Here is a 14,883-nt window from a genome sequence, read left to right on the forward strand (position 1 = left end):
CTCTTGAAGTGACAGCAGAGCAGAGCTGCAGTGCCATTTGTATGACTGCTTGTCAGGCATTGTGGTGGGAGGGTTTGGAAGTAGCAGACAAAGTTATAAAATGAAACCATGTCTTCTGATGCACCCTGTGCGGTTATACAGTCTTGCAAGAGTATTCAAATTGTAATAACCTTTGCCTTATTTGTTATGTGGTGAATGAAAACGACGATCCAAACAGATCTTGATAAGTAGTTTTTGGTGTGGTGTGTTATGTTTTATAAAACAAAGTATGTGTATGTATATTCTAATATTTTTATTTTTTTTAGATCCTATTTACCTAGGTGGCTGCAGCATCAATATAATGCTGTAACTATCCCCCGCCGATTCTAACGGTGAGGACTGAGTGATCAAACACCACTGATCTCTCAGTTCTCCCTGCTGCTCTTTCCCCCAAGCTCTAACTGAGACACTGGGCTATTGGGGGGGCAGGAGTGACTGGCTGGTTTAAAGTCGGGATCTTTCCCCAGCCTGGACCGGCTGAATGACGTCATCCGACAACGGGTCACAGGAGTACAGAACAAACTGCACTCCTGTGATCCACAGACATACAGCCGAAATAGGTTTGGCTGGACTTCTTAAAGACTGAAAACCGTTTTTAACTTTTTGGCATGTGTTAGTAACACTGTACGGTTCTTTGAAACTACTTAGTATACACTGGTGAAATATATCTTGTTTTTTCAGAACTAATACAGCAAACGTTTATTGGTAAATAGTAATAGCTCTTTCAGTTTTTTTTGTTTTTTTTTTGTTTTGTTTTTTTTATATATTATCAAAGGAAAACTGACCCAAAGTCGTAACATTAAACCAAAAAATGTTTTTTATAAAATACTTAGAACTTTTTATTTCTTGCCATTCCCATAACCCACCACCAGAAAACAGCACAAAATAAATTCTGTTTTTGCAAAGGACCACAGAAACACCACATATCTTGTATTCTATTGATAAAATGTTTTTAGTTTTTTTTTTTTTTTTTTTTTTTTTTTTTTTTTTCTCGGATATTAAAGGTGCAGGAACTCCCCCAACCCTCCATCCCCTTCCCACAGTGGAGCATGCCATGTCATATGGTGGGTGTGGCCAAATTGCACAGTGGGAGGGTCTTAAAGAGGCATTGTTAAAGCAATGCGTGCATAACACAAGTGCAGGGTTCAGGACTGCGTAATACACAGGAGGGCGATACGCACAGAATGCGGGGTTCAGGAGGGTGTTAGGCGCAAGGTTCAGGGGTTTGCTATGCAGAGAGTGAACTTTTCTGCCCCGGCATCCAAAGCTCACCTCTGCACCCTTCCCTCGGACTATCTCTGCAACTACCTCCTAACCCTTCCTCCACTACAGCTAACCTCTGCATGCAGCTACGTCAGCTTGACCCCCTGCTCCCCCACTGCCCTCACCCACTGCACAAACATTCTCCCATGTGCTCACCTTCAGCCGTTGGTCTCACATTCTACACAGTCCAGCCATTGGTCTCGCGTCCCACTGCGGCTCCACCTCTCCACCACTAGATGGCGGCAGTAAGGTCGTCCAGCAGGGGGCGTTGCAATCCAAGCACCAGGCTGTTTCTCAGCCAGTATGTCACTGTCTGTCTGAAGCCCATAAACCCTGTGCCCCGGCAGCTGTCTTTCTGTGTCCACCCTGCAGGGGGCAGTGCCATGCAGGGGGGGGGTCTGAGGGAGCTGCCGGGAGACTCACGCTGCTACTTTTAACACAGAAGTCGAGCTTCTGTGTTTACAAGTGACCATAAATAGTGGTGACCGTGAGCCGGGTCATTGCTGGAAGTGGCAGAATGGTGATCTGGCTGAATAAAAAGCCCTGCATTTTTTGTTTGGTTTGTTTTTTTGTGTTTTTTTTTTTTTTTTTTTTATTTCTTTTACATTTTGTCTCTTCTAGCTAGACAACAAAAACACATTTTGAGGAACTCCTCAAAACTGGAGGAACAGTTGTGCATGTCAACCAATCAGCTTCTATCTTTCAAAGGTTACCTGAACATGCTGAGGATAGAAGCTGATTGGTTTCCATGCATAGCTGCTCCATATTCTACCTTCATGTAGTTGAGAGCTGGCTGTCCCTTTTCCACACCATTAGTATGGACCTGGAGCTGACGGTGGCAGCAAGGTCTCCATATTGTAGAACAGCATGAACACTGGTACGAATATGCGTGTTCCCAAAGAAGACCTGCTTAACTGGGGCCACATATATGTGCACTCTTCTGCAAGGCTAAAGTGTAAAGCTTTTGCTGTGTTCTATTTCTCCTTTAGAAACCCCATCGTGCTCTGGGAATCCTTGCTCATAGGTTTATGAATGTAATGTGTTCTCGGACGTTTCGTATTGCGAAAAATTAGTAAAACGAAACGTGGTTTCCCATAGGAATGCATTGAAAACCAATTAATTGCGGAGGTCAGAAAAAAGTAAAAAAAAAAGGCAGTCTTTTAATCTGTTCAAAACTCTTTATAAAGTGCACTTTAAAGGCATAAATACTGTACAGGGACACAATTAAAAATTTCCAGAATGGCTCCAACACCTCCACACTTGATGCCACGTGCTCCCCACAGACTCCAGCATGCACAGGGCCAGCACTATAAACCTCCCAGGCGCAATTCATCCTGGGAAAACTTGTTTCGTATTGTGAAAATAATTTGTAAATGCATTTGTGATAATCAATGAATCCGTTCCAGAGGTCAGAAAAAAGTCAAGTCTTATCTGTTCAAAACCCTTCATAAAGTGCGCTTTAAAGGCACAGGGCCGGCGCCATAAACCTCCCAGGCGCAATGCATTCTGGGGAAACTTGATTTGTATTGCAAAAAAAAATTCATAAACCGAGGCATTATTTTGAATAGATTTTCATTTGTAAACCAAAAATTACGTTAACCGAGGCGTTCGTACACCGAGGTACGACTGTATGTAAATGGTAATCGATATGTCTAACAATGTAAACCTCTCAAAGTGTAAAAAGCCATTACAATTTCTTTTCTTTCTTTTTCTTTTCTTTCTCTTCTTTCTCTTTCTCTCTCTCTCTCTCTCTCTCTTTCTCTTTCTCTTTCTCTTTCTCTTTCTCTTTCTCTTTCTCTTTCTCTTTTTCTCCTCCTTCTCTTTTTCTCCTCCTTCTCTCTTTTTCTCCTCCTTCTCTCTTTTTCTCCTCCTTCTCTCTTTTTCTCCTCCTTCTCTCTTTTTCTCCTCCTTCTCTCTTTTTCTCCTCCTTCTCTCTTTTTTCTCCTCCTTCTCTCTTTTTCTCCTCCTTCTCTCTTTTTCTCCTCCTTCTCTTTTTTTCTCCTCCTTCTCTTTTTTTCTCCTCCTTCTCTTTTTTTCTCCTCCTTCTCTTTTTTTCTCCTCCTTCTCTTTTTTTCTCCTCCTTCTCTTTTTTTCTCCTCCTTCTCTTTTTTTCTCCTCCTTCTCTTTTTTTCTCCTCCTTCTCTTTTTTTCTCCTCCTTCTCTTTTTCTCCTCCTTCTTTTTCTGAAAACCCTCCAAAATGATCTGTTCCCCTCTCTTACTGTACTACTCTGTATGTGCCTCTTCTTCCTTTTTGTGGTGTTTTCTACACAGAAGCAGAAATTTTAGGTTTTGGATAGACCGACCCTTTAAACTATGCCCTGTAAGTGAAGACAGACCTAGAATTTCCAGTTTCCAATATAATGAAACGCACAGAGCTGAGATGTTCCCTGCTGCAATGAAGTTATATCTCGGGCTTCAGTAATCTGTCTTCTGCAGACAATGTACATTTTACACAGCCGCACCAACAGAAGTGATGTTCTTCCAGCAGATGTATTGATATTTGCATTTATTTGAAATCACCGTGCCAGTGATGAGGATTTATCAATCACACATGCCATATGCTATTTATATAAGCCATGGCATGCTAGGATGGGTAAAAGTCCCACCAGGCTGTAGTCGCACACCCTCCTTTTCCTGGTTCCTAGGCAACTATTCTAACACTTTGGCTGCATTGTGAAGAGGTTGAAGTAAGGATAGATAAATTGTGATGGAACAACGAGACGGCAGGAAACATGAACTTGCTGCTTTGTGGTTTACCTATTAGTGGTGATCTGCTATCAGGTCTTTTTGAACATGATGATATTTCTATGTAAAGCTAAAGACCCAGCAAATGACTAAATACAATGCTTAAGTACACATAAATCAGCTAGAATTCCTTCTAAGATATGTAATTCTGTGCAGCCAGTCCTTAGATTTACACAGACCTGCCGTACAGCACAGCTAACCTGTGATCTGTCTTTTCTTTACTGCAGTTTAAGCCGAAAACATTGTCGTGGTCACAGCATGGTGACATTCATACATCCGAATATGTTTGGCTGGTGGAACTGCTGCCAAATGCAACCCATTCAAGTGAATGGGACCGCGGCGCAACTGTGTCTAATGCATGCGGTGTGGTGGGCTTTCATTGGTTAAACAGGTGCTCAGGAGGTTACACATGGCTACTTAACCACCAATTAAAGTATAGGTAAACCCCCCCCCCCCCCTTTAAAACCATTCAGTAAAAAAATGAAAGTCAAAATATTTGTGTATAGGTCTACAGACTTCACAAATACCCATATCCGACCCCCCCCCCCCCTTTATAAGTGATCACATACCCTCTGTTCTTTGCTGTATAAAGAGCCGGGGGGAAGAGAAACAGCAGTACACCGTCAGGCGTGTCAGCACAAGCCTGATCATTGAATTAGTTCCCAGCACAGCAAGAAAATGTGCTATGTTGTGCTCTTCTGATTAGTGTGGTCAGTTTAGAGTCACTGTCAGGAACACCAGGGATTTAATTCAAAGGATACAATACAAAGAGAACAGAATACTTTTTCATACAAGTACATGGTACAGCAGGTACATATCAGGAATATGAAATGTTGGGTTTACATATTCTTTAACTTTCACAGGGTCAGTAAATTCTACTGCATATAAAAACGAGGCCTTAAACAATCCCTCCTTCACCTCTGTAGCTATAGGCACTGTGGAGAATTACTACAGAAGCACTAAAATCTCAGCTATTTTTTTAACTACTTACCCACCTGAGGATTCCCCCCCCCCCCGACCAGGCCATTTTCTGCATCACGGCGCTGTTACTTTATCTGACAATTGCGCGGTCATGCAACGCTGCACCCAAATTAAATTTACATCTTCCCCCCCCCCCCCCCCACGAATTGCGCTTTCTTTTTGTGGTATTTGATCGCCTGTGCATTTTATTTTTTTGTGCTATAAAAAAATCAATTTTGAGAGAAAAACTAGATTTACTTTTTGCTATTAAACATGTCCAATAAAAAATCACATTTGGTCATAAATTTAGCCCAAAATATATTCTGCTCCATGTCTTTTGCTAGAAAAAAATCCCAATACATGTAAATTAATTGGTTTTACCTGAAAGTTATAGCATTTTACAAATGGTGGTATATATACTGGGATTTTTTTTTTTTTTTTTTTTTTTTTGTTAAATTTTACTAGTAATGGCGGCGATCAGCGACTTGCCGCAGGACTGTGGCAGGCATTCTGACACTGGGTGGGAACTGACTGTCACTGAGATCCCCAGTGACACCAATACGGTGATCAGTGCTAATAAAAAGCTTTTGTAATATGAGGACCTACCTAATCTATATAATTCATTTGACAACTATGCAGAGCTGGTCTGATTGGAGTCAGATTGTAACATGGGTATGGTGAGTTTTAGAGACTGAATGAAAGCAGGCTTTAGGGACTTATAAATATGCAATCTTTGAGAATTAATTACTTTGGTGTGTTGTGGTGGGTTTTTTTTTTTTTTTTTAATACTGCTTGTTAAAAATATGTAAATAATTGAATGTCCATAGTCGTAGCACAATTACTTTGATTATTTGCTAATTAGTTGGACAATAAAGTAATTTTATTGGTAATAATGTTGACCTGTCATTAACTTTTGAAATTTTTATTTTATTAATATTTTATAAAGCACAATTAAAAAAATAAATAAATAAAATACGGTGACAGCGGCATAATACTCATAAATAAGAGATTAGGGATGACCTAACAATGCACTTTAAATGAGTTAATGGGGGACATGTTGGTACTGAGAAAGCTGAAGCCTGCCAAGTCATGTGATGCATAAAAAATGAAAGGATATTGGTTATAATGACTTAACGCAGAACTCTGGGGAAAGTAACAATCCTTAAGATTTCTTCAGGGGTGCCTTGGCAACATCTCCAAAATTGCTCAATTGTCTACAAGCCAGCAGTTACACAGCCACAGGTTTTTATTGTGCACCATTACAACCTTCTAGCTGCCGGCATCCTACCAACCAATGAGAACATCCGTTAATAAGGAAGACATTGAGTGCCTGCACAGCATCCTTCTTTGCCCCTCCCTTACTTCTTTCTGTCCACACTGGGGTCATGTTAGTTGAGTGATAGAGAGAAACTGAGGGAGAAGAGAAACCTTGGAATACTAGTCGGTACCAAAATGGAAAGCGGTATTTGCTTTGACAGAATAAATCCCCTCTGATGTTGGTGTCCTATGTATGTGGATGTTGCTGCGTTTATGTAAAGTTATTAGTTTAGTTTTCACATTTTTAGAATGAGGTGCATCAAGATTGTCCGTAATTTTAAATGGTGCGTTGACTGAAAAAAGGTTGAGAAACCCTGGTTTAGGTATAGGGTACTGGGAAAAATCACATTTATTTACCTGATCCTCCACTCCCACAGGCTCCGTCCACGTGGTTGGTTAGACCAGGGCCTGCAGCTTCTTCTCTCTTATGCTCCAGCGGTTGCAGGTCCTCTGATGTCATCAGGTACAATGCAGCTCCCATAGCCCTGCGTTGGACATGAGAACATTGAAAAACAGACCACTACTAAAGCATAGAGGAGAAATGGCTGCTTGGGGTTGGAGGATCAGGTAAGGTAACCTGCTCTTCCTGGACCCCTAGATATAATCAAGCATTTAACCCTTGCAGAAAAAGTGTGTGTGTGTGTGTGTATATATATGTGTATATGTATATGTGTGTGTGTGTGTGTGTGTGTGTGTGTGTGTATATATATATATATATATATATATATATATTAGTGTGTTTTTGGTTTTTTTTTTTGGTTTTTTTTTCTGTTGTACAATATATTTGTGTTTGTAAGGCAGCGCCTCCTCCTTTCTGGTCTATTAAAAAATACCTACACCTACTGCTGCCTCCTGGGCTTCCCACATCATTTGATTCCAGGAGGCTTACAAAGGGCACGTGTGCCGACACATGCAAAGACTGGACACCCGTTTTATATGTATGTCTGCCAATGCACAGGGGATCTCTGCCCATGCACACCGATGCCACAGGTCTCCACCATGCCCGATATCCGAAAACTAACTTTTTTTTTTTTTTTTTTTTTTGGTGTGTGTATGGGCTGGATTCCTCCGCAGACATGCTGCAGGTCTCAATTACATGAAAGAGCCCTGCAACACGTGTGCATATTCTAAATTTTTATTTTTGGCACAGAGGAGCTGGGAGGAAAACCTCTAATATGGACACTTGTTCTAGTGACACCTGTCCTCTTCTTGTGTCTACAGGACAGGAAATAAAGGCAAATCCTCCCAATAGGACTTAAGCTAGCCATGGATGGATCAAAATGTGTACATCCCTGCTGACCCGGCCACATTTCGATCCATCTATGACCATTCCTGTTTAATGGAAATTGATCTAAAGATTGACTTTTGTTGAATGGGATGTTTGGAACATTTTCATTCGATTTGGCCTTTGCAGCTCTGATCAGCGTATTTTGAGAGTAGTGGTGTCCCTGCTAACAGAATATAGTAGAACAGCGGGGAGAATTCCTCCTTGCATCTTGTTTGTGTGCATGGGGGAATCCAATTATTTTTTTTTTTTTTTTTTTTTTTTTTTTTTTTGTTTTTGGGTTTTTTTTGGTGTGTGGTTTTTCCCACAAATGATCCATCTTTTCATGGCAAAAGATTTCAATTTTTTTTTTTCTTTTTTAATTCAAAAGGCAAAATAACGTCCTTTGACACAGTGGCAAAGTGGTTAGCACTTCCGCCTAACAGTACTAGGGTCATCAGTTTGAATCCCAACCACAGCACTGCCTGCATGAAGTTTGCATGTCCTCCCTGTGCCAGTGTGGGTTTCCTCCCATACTCCAAAGACATGCTAGTAGGTTAACTGGCCATAGTATGTGAGTTGGGGACCTTGGATTGTAAGCTCCTTGAGGACAGGGACTGATGAGAATGTACTGAGACTGTATATATAAATTGTTGGCCCTATATTTATTATTATACAGTATTTATAAAGCGCCAATAGTTCGCTCAGCGCTGTACATTACAAAGGGAGACAGAACATGCGACAGAACAATACCAATACAATGCAAAACATGAGGGGATCGAGGGCCCTGCTCCTTGGAGCTTGCAATCTAGGAGGGAGGGGATGGTGGCACAGGAGGAGATAGCTGTGGGGGGTGGAGGAGGTTGGCAAGTTGGCAGGGGGTGGGGTATGCTTCCCTGAAGAGATGGGTTTTCAGGGTGCGCCTAAAGGAGAGGAGAGTAGGTGATAATCTGATGGGTTAGGGCAGGGAGTTCCAGAGGATGGGTGACACCCTGGAGAAGTCCTGGAGGCGGGCATGGGAGGAGGAGACCAGGGAACTAGAGAGGAGGTCTTGTGAGGAGCGGAATGTGCGTGTTGGGTGGTACTTGGATATTAGGTCAGTGATGTAGTTCGGGGCAGTATGGTGGACAGCTTTGTACGTCAGTGTTAGGATTTTGAGTTTGATCCGTTGCGCAATCAGAAGCCAGTGGAGGGATTGGCAGAGGGGGGTGGCGGAAATGGAGCGGTTGGAAAGGTGAATGAGTCTGGCAGCCGTATTCAGGATCGACTGAAGCGGGGATAGCCAGCGGCAAGGCAGGCCAGTGAGGAGGGAGTTGCAGTAATCGAGTCGTGATATGAGGGAGTGGATGAGCTGTTTAGTGGTTTCTGGGGTTAGGAACGTGCGGATTTTGGCGATGTTGCGGAGGTGGAGTCTGCACGTATATAAATACTTGTAAAAATATAAATGAAATAAGTTTGATAACTGCATTTTAAAATGATTATAATGAAATGATAGATTCTTATTTGCATCATTTTATTCAACCTACTTCACCATTGCAACAGAGAAGTACTGTATATGTTATCTCTGAATTGTAATATTACAGAGCATCTACTGACTAATAGTATTTTCCGATATACAAATGTCAAAATCCCCCCCAAAAAAACTGTCATCCAGTTTTGTTTGATTACTTATTGCAAGCAAATTGCTTATCCCAGTTATTAACCCTATATTGAGGCGGATGGACAATACATTATTTTTTTGGTGCCTTCTGAAAAGGACCCGGGTAATTGTATAGCTGAATCTGGCAAATGGAACACCCGGGGTTTCAGTGTTTAATCCGTATGACAGGCTTCCTGGCAGAAAGTGTATCTGTGTGGCTGGGAATGAAGTGTACATAATAAAGGTCAGGTAAGCAATTATTTTTAAAGTCCACTGACATGCTGATGGTAGCACATCACCAAGTGACTTGCATTTCATTTTGTTTACAAGATCTCACGGTAAATTACCACTAGCACACTATTATTTTGTACTGGGACCATACTGATTTAAAACCGCAATATCTAGTAATGCGTATCACACACACCGCAAGGCTGGGCAAAAATCATATTTAAAGGGGGATACTAGACAACACCATGATGACTAGTAACTGAACTTTTAGTTTAAATTGGCTAAATACATTCCAGATGTATGAAAATAAAAGTAGCTACAGAAGCTAGCTCTGCAATTGTCAAAGCCCATGCCCCCTGCTGACTGGAGAGTTCTACCTCTGACTCGGCAGGGGGGATGTTTGCCCACTGCTTCTACTTAGAGGGGCTTTTCATAGTCTGCTGCATGTGTATACTTGGCTCAAGGGTTAATTACCCATTTAGGTCTAGGGGGTCCAGAAGAAGCAGTTTTACTTACCTAGTCCTCATCTGCCACATATTCCCTCCAGGCTGTAAGACCCCACAGCCTCTTCTCACCTATTTTCCAGTGGTAACAGGGTCTCTGATCAGGGCTGTTAGAACCCACAGGGCTCCATACAGCCAACCTGACAGCCCCCCAGAAAAAAAACACATTTGACTATGCTTCAGTTTTTACCAATCACTCACTGTGTTCGTTTTAGGAAAGGAAGGGGCTGGTAAATGTGACCTATTTACCAGATGTTTTCTCCACTCTCCATCCTGAACGATCCTATTGTGTTCTTGCAATTGCTGGTAGAAAGGAGAGGAGGGAAGCTGGCAGCAATGTGGGGGTAGAGTTACACAAGGGGGCCTGATCAGCAGAGGGAAAATGGTGCAAAGAGAAGGTGATGAGTGCGGCGGGGAGCAATAGCTGGAACCGATCCCCTGTATGGCTCTTTGCAGCAGGAGGGAGAGGAGAAGAAGCCAGCTTTCAGCTGCTGCAGAGGGAGCCATACAGGGGATCAGTTTCAGTATTTGCTCCCCCCCCCCCCCCCCCCATGTCATGCAGATCACCCTCTGTGCCCACATCTGATTCCCCCAGCTGCCTGGGCCCCGTACAAGAGGACTGGTGGTACCCCCTTATCCATGGCCCTGCCTCTGATATCATCAAGTACAATGCAGAGCTCCTAGCCCTGCATTGGAATTGAGGAAACCATCCACTTCCAGAGTCTGCTGCTGGGGAAACGAGGATCGGGTAAGTAAAACTGCAGTTCCTGGTCCCGTAGACTGAGCAGTTAACCGTTGCAGTGTAGGGGAAGACCCAGTGCAAGGAAGAATTTTTCCCTTCCTCTGAGATGGACTGAAGTGATTGCAAACTCTTACATATAGTATACAGTGAAGTGACTGGCCTACACATACATGAAGCCAATCCTCCTATGTAAGTTGTGCCTGTTTATCTGCAGTCTTCTCTACATCCATTCAAAGTACTGAATTTATAGATCCGTAAAAAAAAAAAAAGGGGGCAGAGAGCTGAAGTTACACACTGCAGAGCTCAGTGAGGTGCTGAGGCCCCCCACACGGCTTACAGGAACAGAGCTTAGGCTGTCAATTTGCTGGAGGTCCCTCCACTGTCACTTTTTTTTTTTTTTTTTTCTTTTTTCCTGGTGTCAGGAAAACGTATCAGAAGTGACTCGTGCTGATAGCAGAGGATCGATGCAGCATACACAAATGGCGCTTAGTGCTCCTAATTTAGACAAGTACACACTATACAGGGATATGCTTTCATATTTCATATCTGAGGTTTACAGCCACTTTATTGGCCCAATAACAATCAATATTTGTAGATCACAGTGATCTTTCTATTGATTGGGCTGCTTCTCCCACCTTGTTCCACTTAGAATCCCCCTGTAGACCACTATAATTAATGGACAGTAAGCGTGTTGTATTATCAGTCACCGCTGTTGCCCTTTGTTTCACTTTCTATCCACCAACTCCTTTTTAGGCTTTCCCCCAGTTGAACATTAAAAAAAAAAAAAAAAAAACCTCCCAAAAGTATTGTTCCTGATGAAGTCACATGACAAAATTAATTCAGTGGGTGGAGACATGCTGATATCATCATGTTATCTGGCAGTGCTGTTGCTACGGGACTCTGGTGGGACAGCAGTGCAAACACAATGTCCATCCGCATGGATCTATTATGGTGCATTATTCTGTAAGTGGGTTTTTTTCTTTTTAAATATTTTTGATTCTATGGAGGTCCTAACTCCTCTGTGCATGGTAAATTAGGGGGAATTATGATCTGAACAAGGTGGAGAGAGGAATCCCAATAACCAGAAGAGATTGCTGTGACTTCCCAACATTCTGGAGAGTTCATAAAGAATGTCTGACGTCTTAATATTTTATCCTATCTCCATAGGACAAATCTTGAAGGCATGGGGGGGGGGGCAGCACTGAGCTCAGACACTACTATCCTCGGTGCATGTTGCTAATGGCAACCAATGGTGGATCTTTGTCCCCATTCAGCGACTGGCCAACAGATTCTTATTACTCAAATATAGCCAATACCATACGTGGGTAATGGTGTTAGTAAGTGTCCCCGTTTTGTTTACATTCAGCTGTAAGATGGGGTACTTCCTGGTTGCCCATCAGTTAAACCGGGCAAGGGGTGTGTCGTCAATTACTAGGAAGCTGACCGACTCCGGCATCCTATCAACCATGTGTCCTGTGCTGGAAGCTGTCACGTTCATGACAGCTTCCCAACCCAAAATACTACACTCTGAACACTGCTGTCTGTCTGCAAGAATTGGCCCTAAGGCTTCATGTACATGAGCCTACCCTGACCACCGGCCGCAGGAAAACACAGTACCACGGTTGCCACGTTTTCCCCCCATGGTCAACAGTCAAAACATTCCTATCTTGAACGTGATTGTTCCGCGTTCAGGAGAGGGAGGTTTAACCTCCCTAAAAGCGACAGCTCCTAAACTCCTAGTAAAAGCCTATGTGAACATGGACACATTTGGTTTTTATGGAGTTTGAGTTTAGGAGCTTTGACAAAATCATGCACACGAGCAGCTCCTAAACTCAAATTTAGGAGCATCTGGCATTAAGCCTTACAAAGAACTAAACCCTCCTATCCTTGACAGAAAAGGAAACTGCCATCTTAGCCTCTGTTTAATATTCCATTGTCATAGTGATTTGGCAATGACACCAGCCAGTTGATTGCTTGACCATTCGTTTTGAAAGCACATGAAACTGTGACAATTGCTATTCATGGCATACCTTGAAAAACAGAACCTGTTTTGGGAAATCATTAAATTGGCAAAAATGTAAGTGGAACTAAACCCATCAGTGTGCTTATCGGTGAACTGGTGGTAATTATTTCTACCACATCCACTAATTCTTAAAGCGGAGTTCCAGCTGAAAAAAATAAAATCAGTCAGCAGCTACAAAAACTGTAGCAGCTACAAAAACTGTAGCTGCTGACTTTTAAAATACAGACACCTGCCCTAGATCCAGCAGTCTCCTCACCATGGCTCGTTTCACCGGCTGTCTTCTCTCCCCGGCATCTTCAGTGTGGGCACCTGGCTGTGACAGCTTGCGGCTTCACCGCCAGGTGCCCACTGCACATGCATGAGAAGCGCTGCGCTTTGTGAATGGCCCCGTAGTCTTCTGGGACCTGTCGCGTGTCCCAGAAGACTACGGAGAGGGGATCGCAGCGGAAGTAGGAGCGGGTACCTGTCAAATTTGGGTACCCGCTCCCCAAAGGTTAATGATCATTTTACAAATCTGCTCAGTTATTAATCCCTACTGGGGTACCTTGACTGTTGACTATTGTATGAACGTAGCCTTTAACCCTTTTGGTATTGCCAACATAAGGCTCACATCTCTGCCAGTGTGCACTTTTGCACACTCCAGGCTGCTGCAGCTGGGAATATGTGTATTTTACAAGCTGACTGTTGACTTTCTGAAGCCTCTCGAGCTGCTCCAACAGAGGGGTGGCATGCCACTAGCTGTCTCAATAGGAAAAAACCTGAAGCAAAGAGAGTGAGTGCTGCCAAATAACGTACGACAGGTGGCATTTGTGGGATTGGAGTTCTTTAGGATGCATAATCACATTTCAGACTTTGTTAAAATAATCTTTGTGTATTCTTACAGAGTAGGACACACAATTCACAAATTTTTAGTGGCATGTTTAAAAAAAAAAAAAAAAAAAGCGCAAAATCTATATTTTATAATCCTTTTTGTTGAAATATTGAATTTGACTGCTCGGTGTGTACATTTCCAATTGTGCTAAAACGCCGCCATCAGCAGACTCTTTACAATAAACTATTAAACCGTCTCCAAAAGAACATTAAAATACAACAGAAGAATACCTATACAGTGTACATTTTTTCACATTTTTAAAACTATATTTTTTTTCTAATTCTTGCTCATAGTAAATAAAAAAATGATTTGGGTAAAATGCCTGAATCTGTGGTTTGTAATTCTATGGAAAGCTTTGATGAGCTGGGTATCCGGGGAGGTATGGGTTTTACTGCAAAAGTGCTCTTATCTTAAATAAGCCTGATTGCCATCATTTTGTTTACAATAACTTTTTAATAAAATCTTTATTTAGAAAAGAAACAGGTTTATACTTACCCACTCTGTGCAATTGTTTTGCACAGAGCAGCCCCCCTCCTCCTGGGGTCCTGGCTCCTTCCAATGCTATGGGGACATTTCTGTGGGCTAGCACCTGAGCCAGCGTTGTGTGTCTATAAGACACACAGAGCGAGGCTTGGCTAAGCCCTGCTCCCCCAGGATCTTTAAAACAGACATCTGCCCACCCCAGCCTGTGACTGAAATTCATCAATGCTCTGCTTCTCCTTTCACTGTCCACTCTGCTTTCTCCTCCCTATAAGCATGCTTCTTGTTGGCACATAAACTGATTGGCTCCTTGTGCTGCTTCTGCTCACACAGAAGTCTAAAGGCATATACCAGGTCAAATTTAAGTTACCTGCATTTAAAAAATAAATGTAATAATTGCAGTCCGCTTTAATTTTGTGGCTTTTTTTTATCTGCCTGGAATCAGATTTTCCTTGTAGCACCACCTGCTGGTTAAATCTACTATTGTAAAAAGTATAGTTTTTTTTTTTTTTTTGTTTTTTTTTTTTTGTTTTTTTTTTTTGTTTTTTTTTTTGTTTTTTTTGTCACTCAAACCTTGCCCACTCCCTACAGGATTGCAAATCACCTATACATCACTGAAGCTTTTCAATGTAATTATTTCCATTGTCTGTAAATTCCATGTAGTGATCCTAAAGCGATTAATAAACCCAAATCCAAAAATATATTATAATGCAGCTTATCAATCATTAGATCTGGTGGCTGGATTCTTTTCCTTGGCATTTTTTGTTTTCACCTGGTGATCTGGCCAGTAACACACCTCCTGTATTAG

The 14,883-nt window shown here is 42.2% G+C and overlaps 1 protein-coding gene across 1 annotated transcript in view; it reads left to right on the plus strand.

The window, feature by feature from the left end:
* CYYR1 (cysteine and tyrosine rich 1) overlaps nt 1–14,883 on the plus strand; it is a 139,311-nt gene that overhangs the window by 120,797 nt on the left and 3,631 nt on the right. The window lies entirely within an intron of this gene.

This window comes from Staurois parvus, unplaced genomic scaffold (genome assembly GCF_062004578.1).
Source record: "Staurois parvus isolate SC_StPar_1 unplaced genomic scaffold, SC_StPar_1.0 ptg001162l, whole genome shotgun sequence".
In the NCBI taxonomy this organism is placed as follows: Eukaryota; Metazoa; Chordata; class Amphibia; order Anura; family Ranidae; genus Staurois; species Staurois parvus.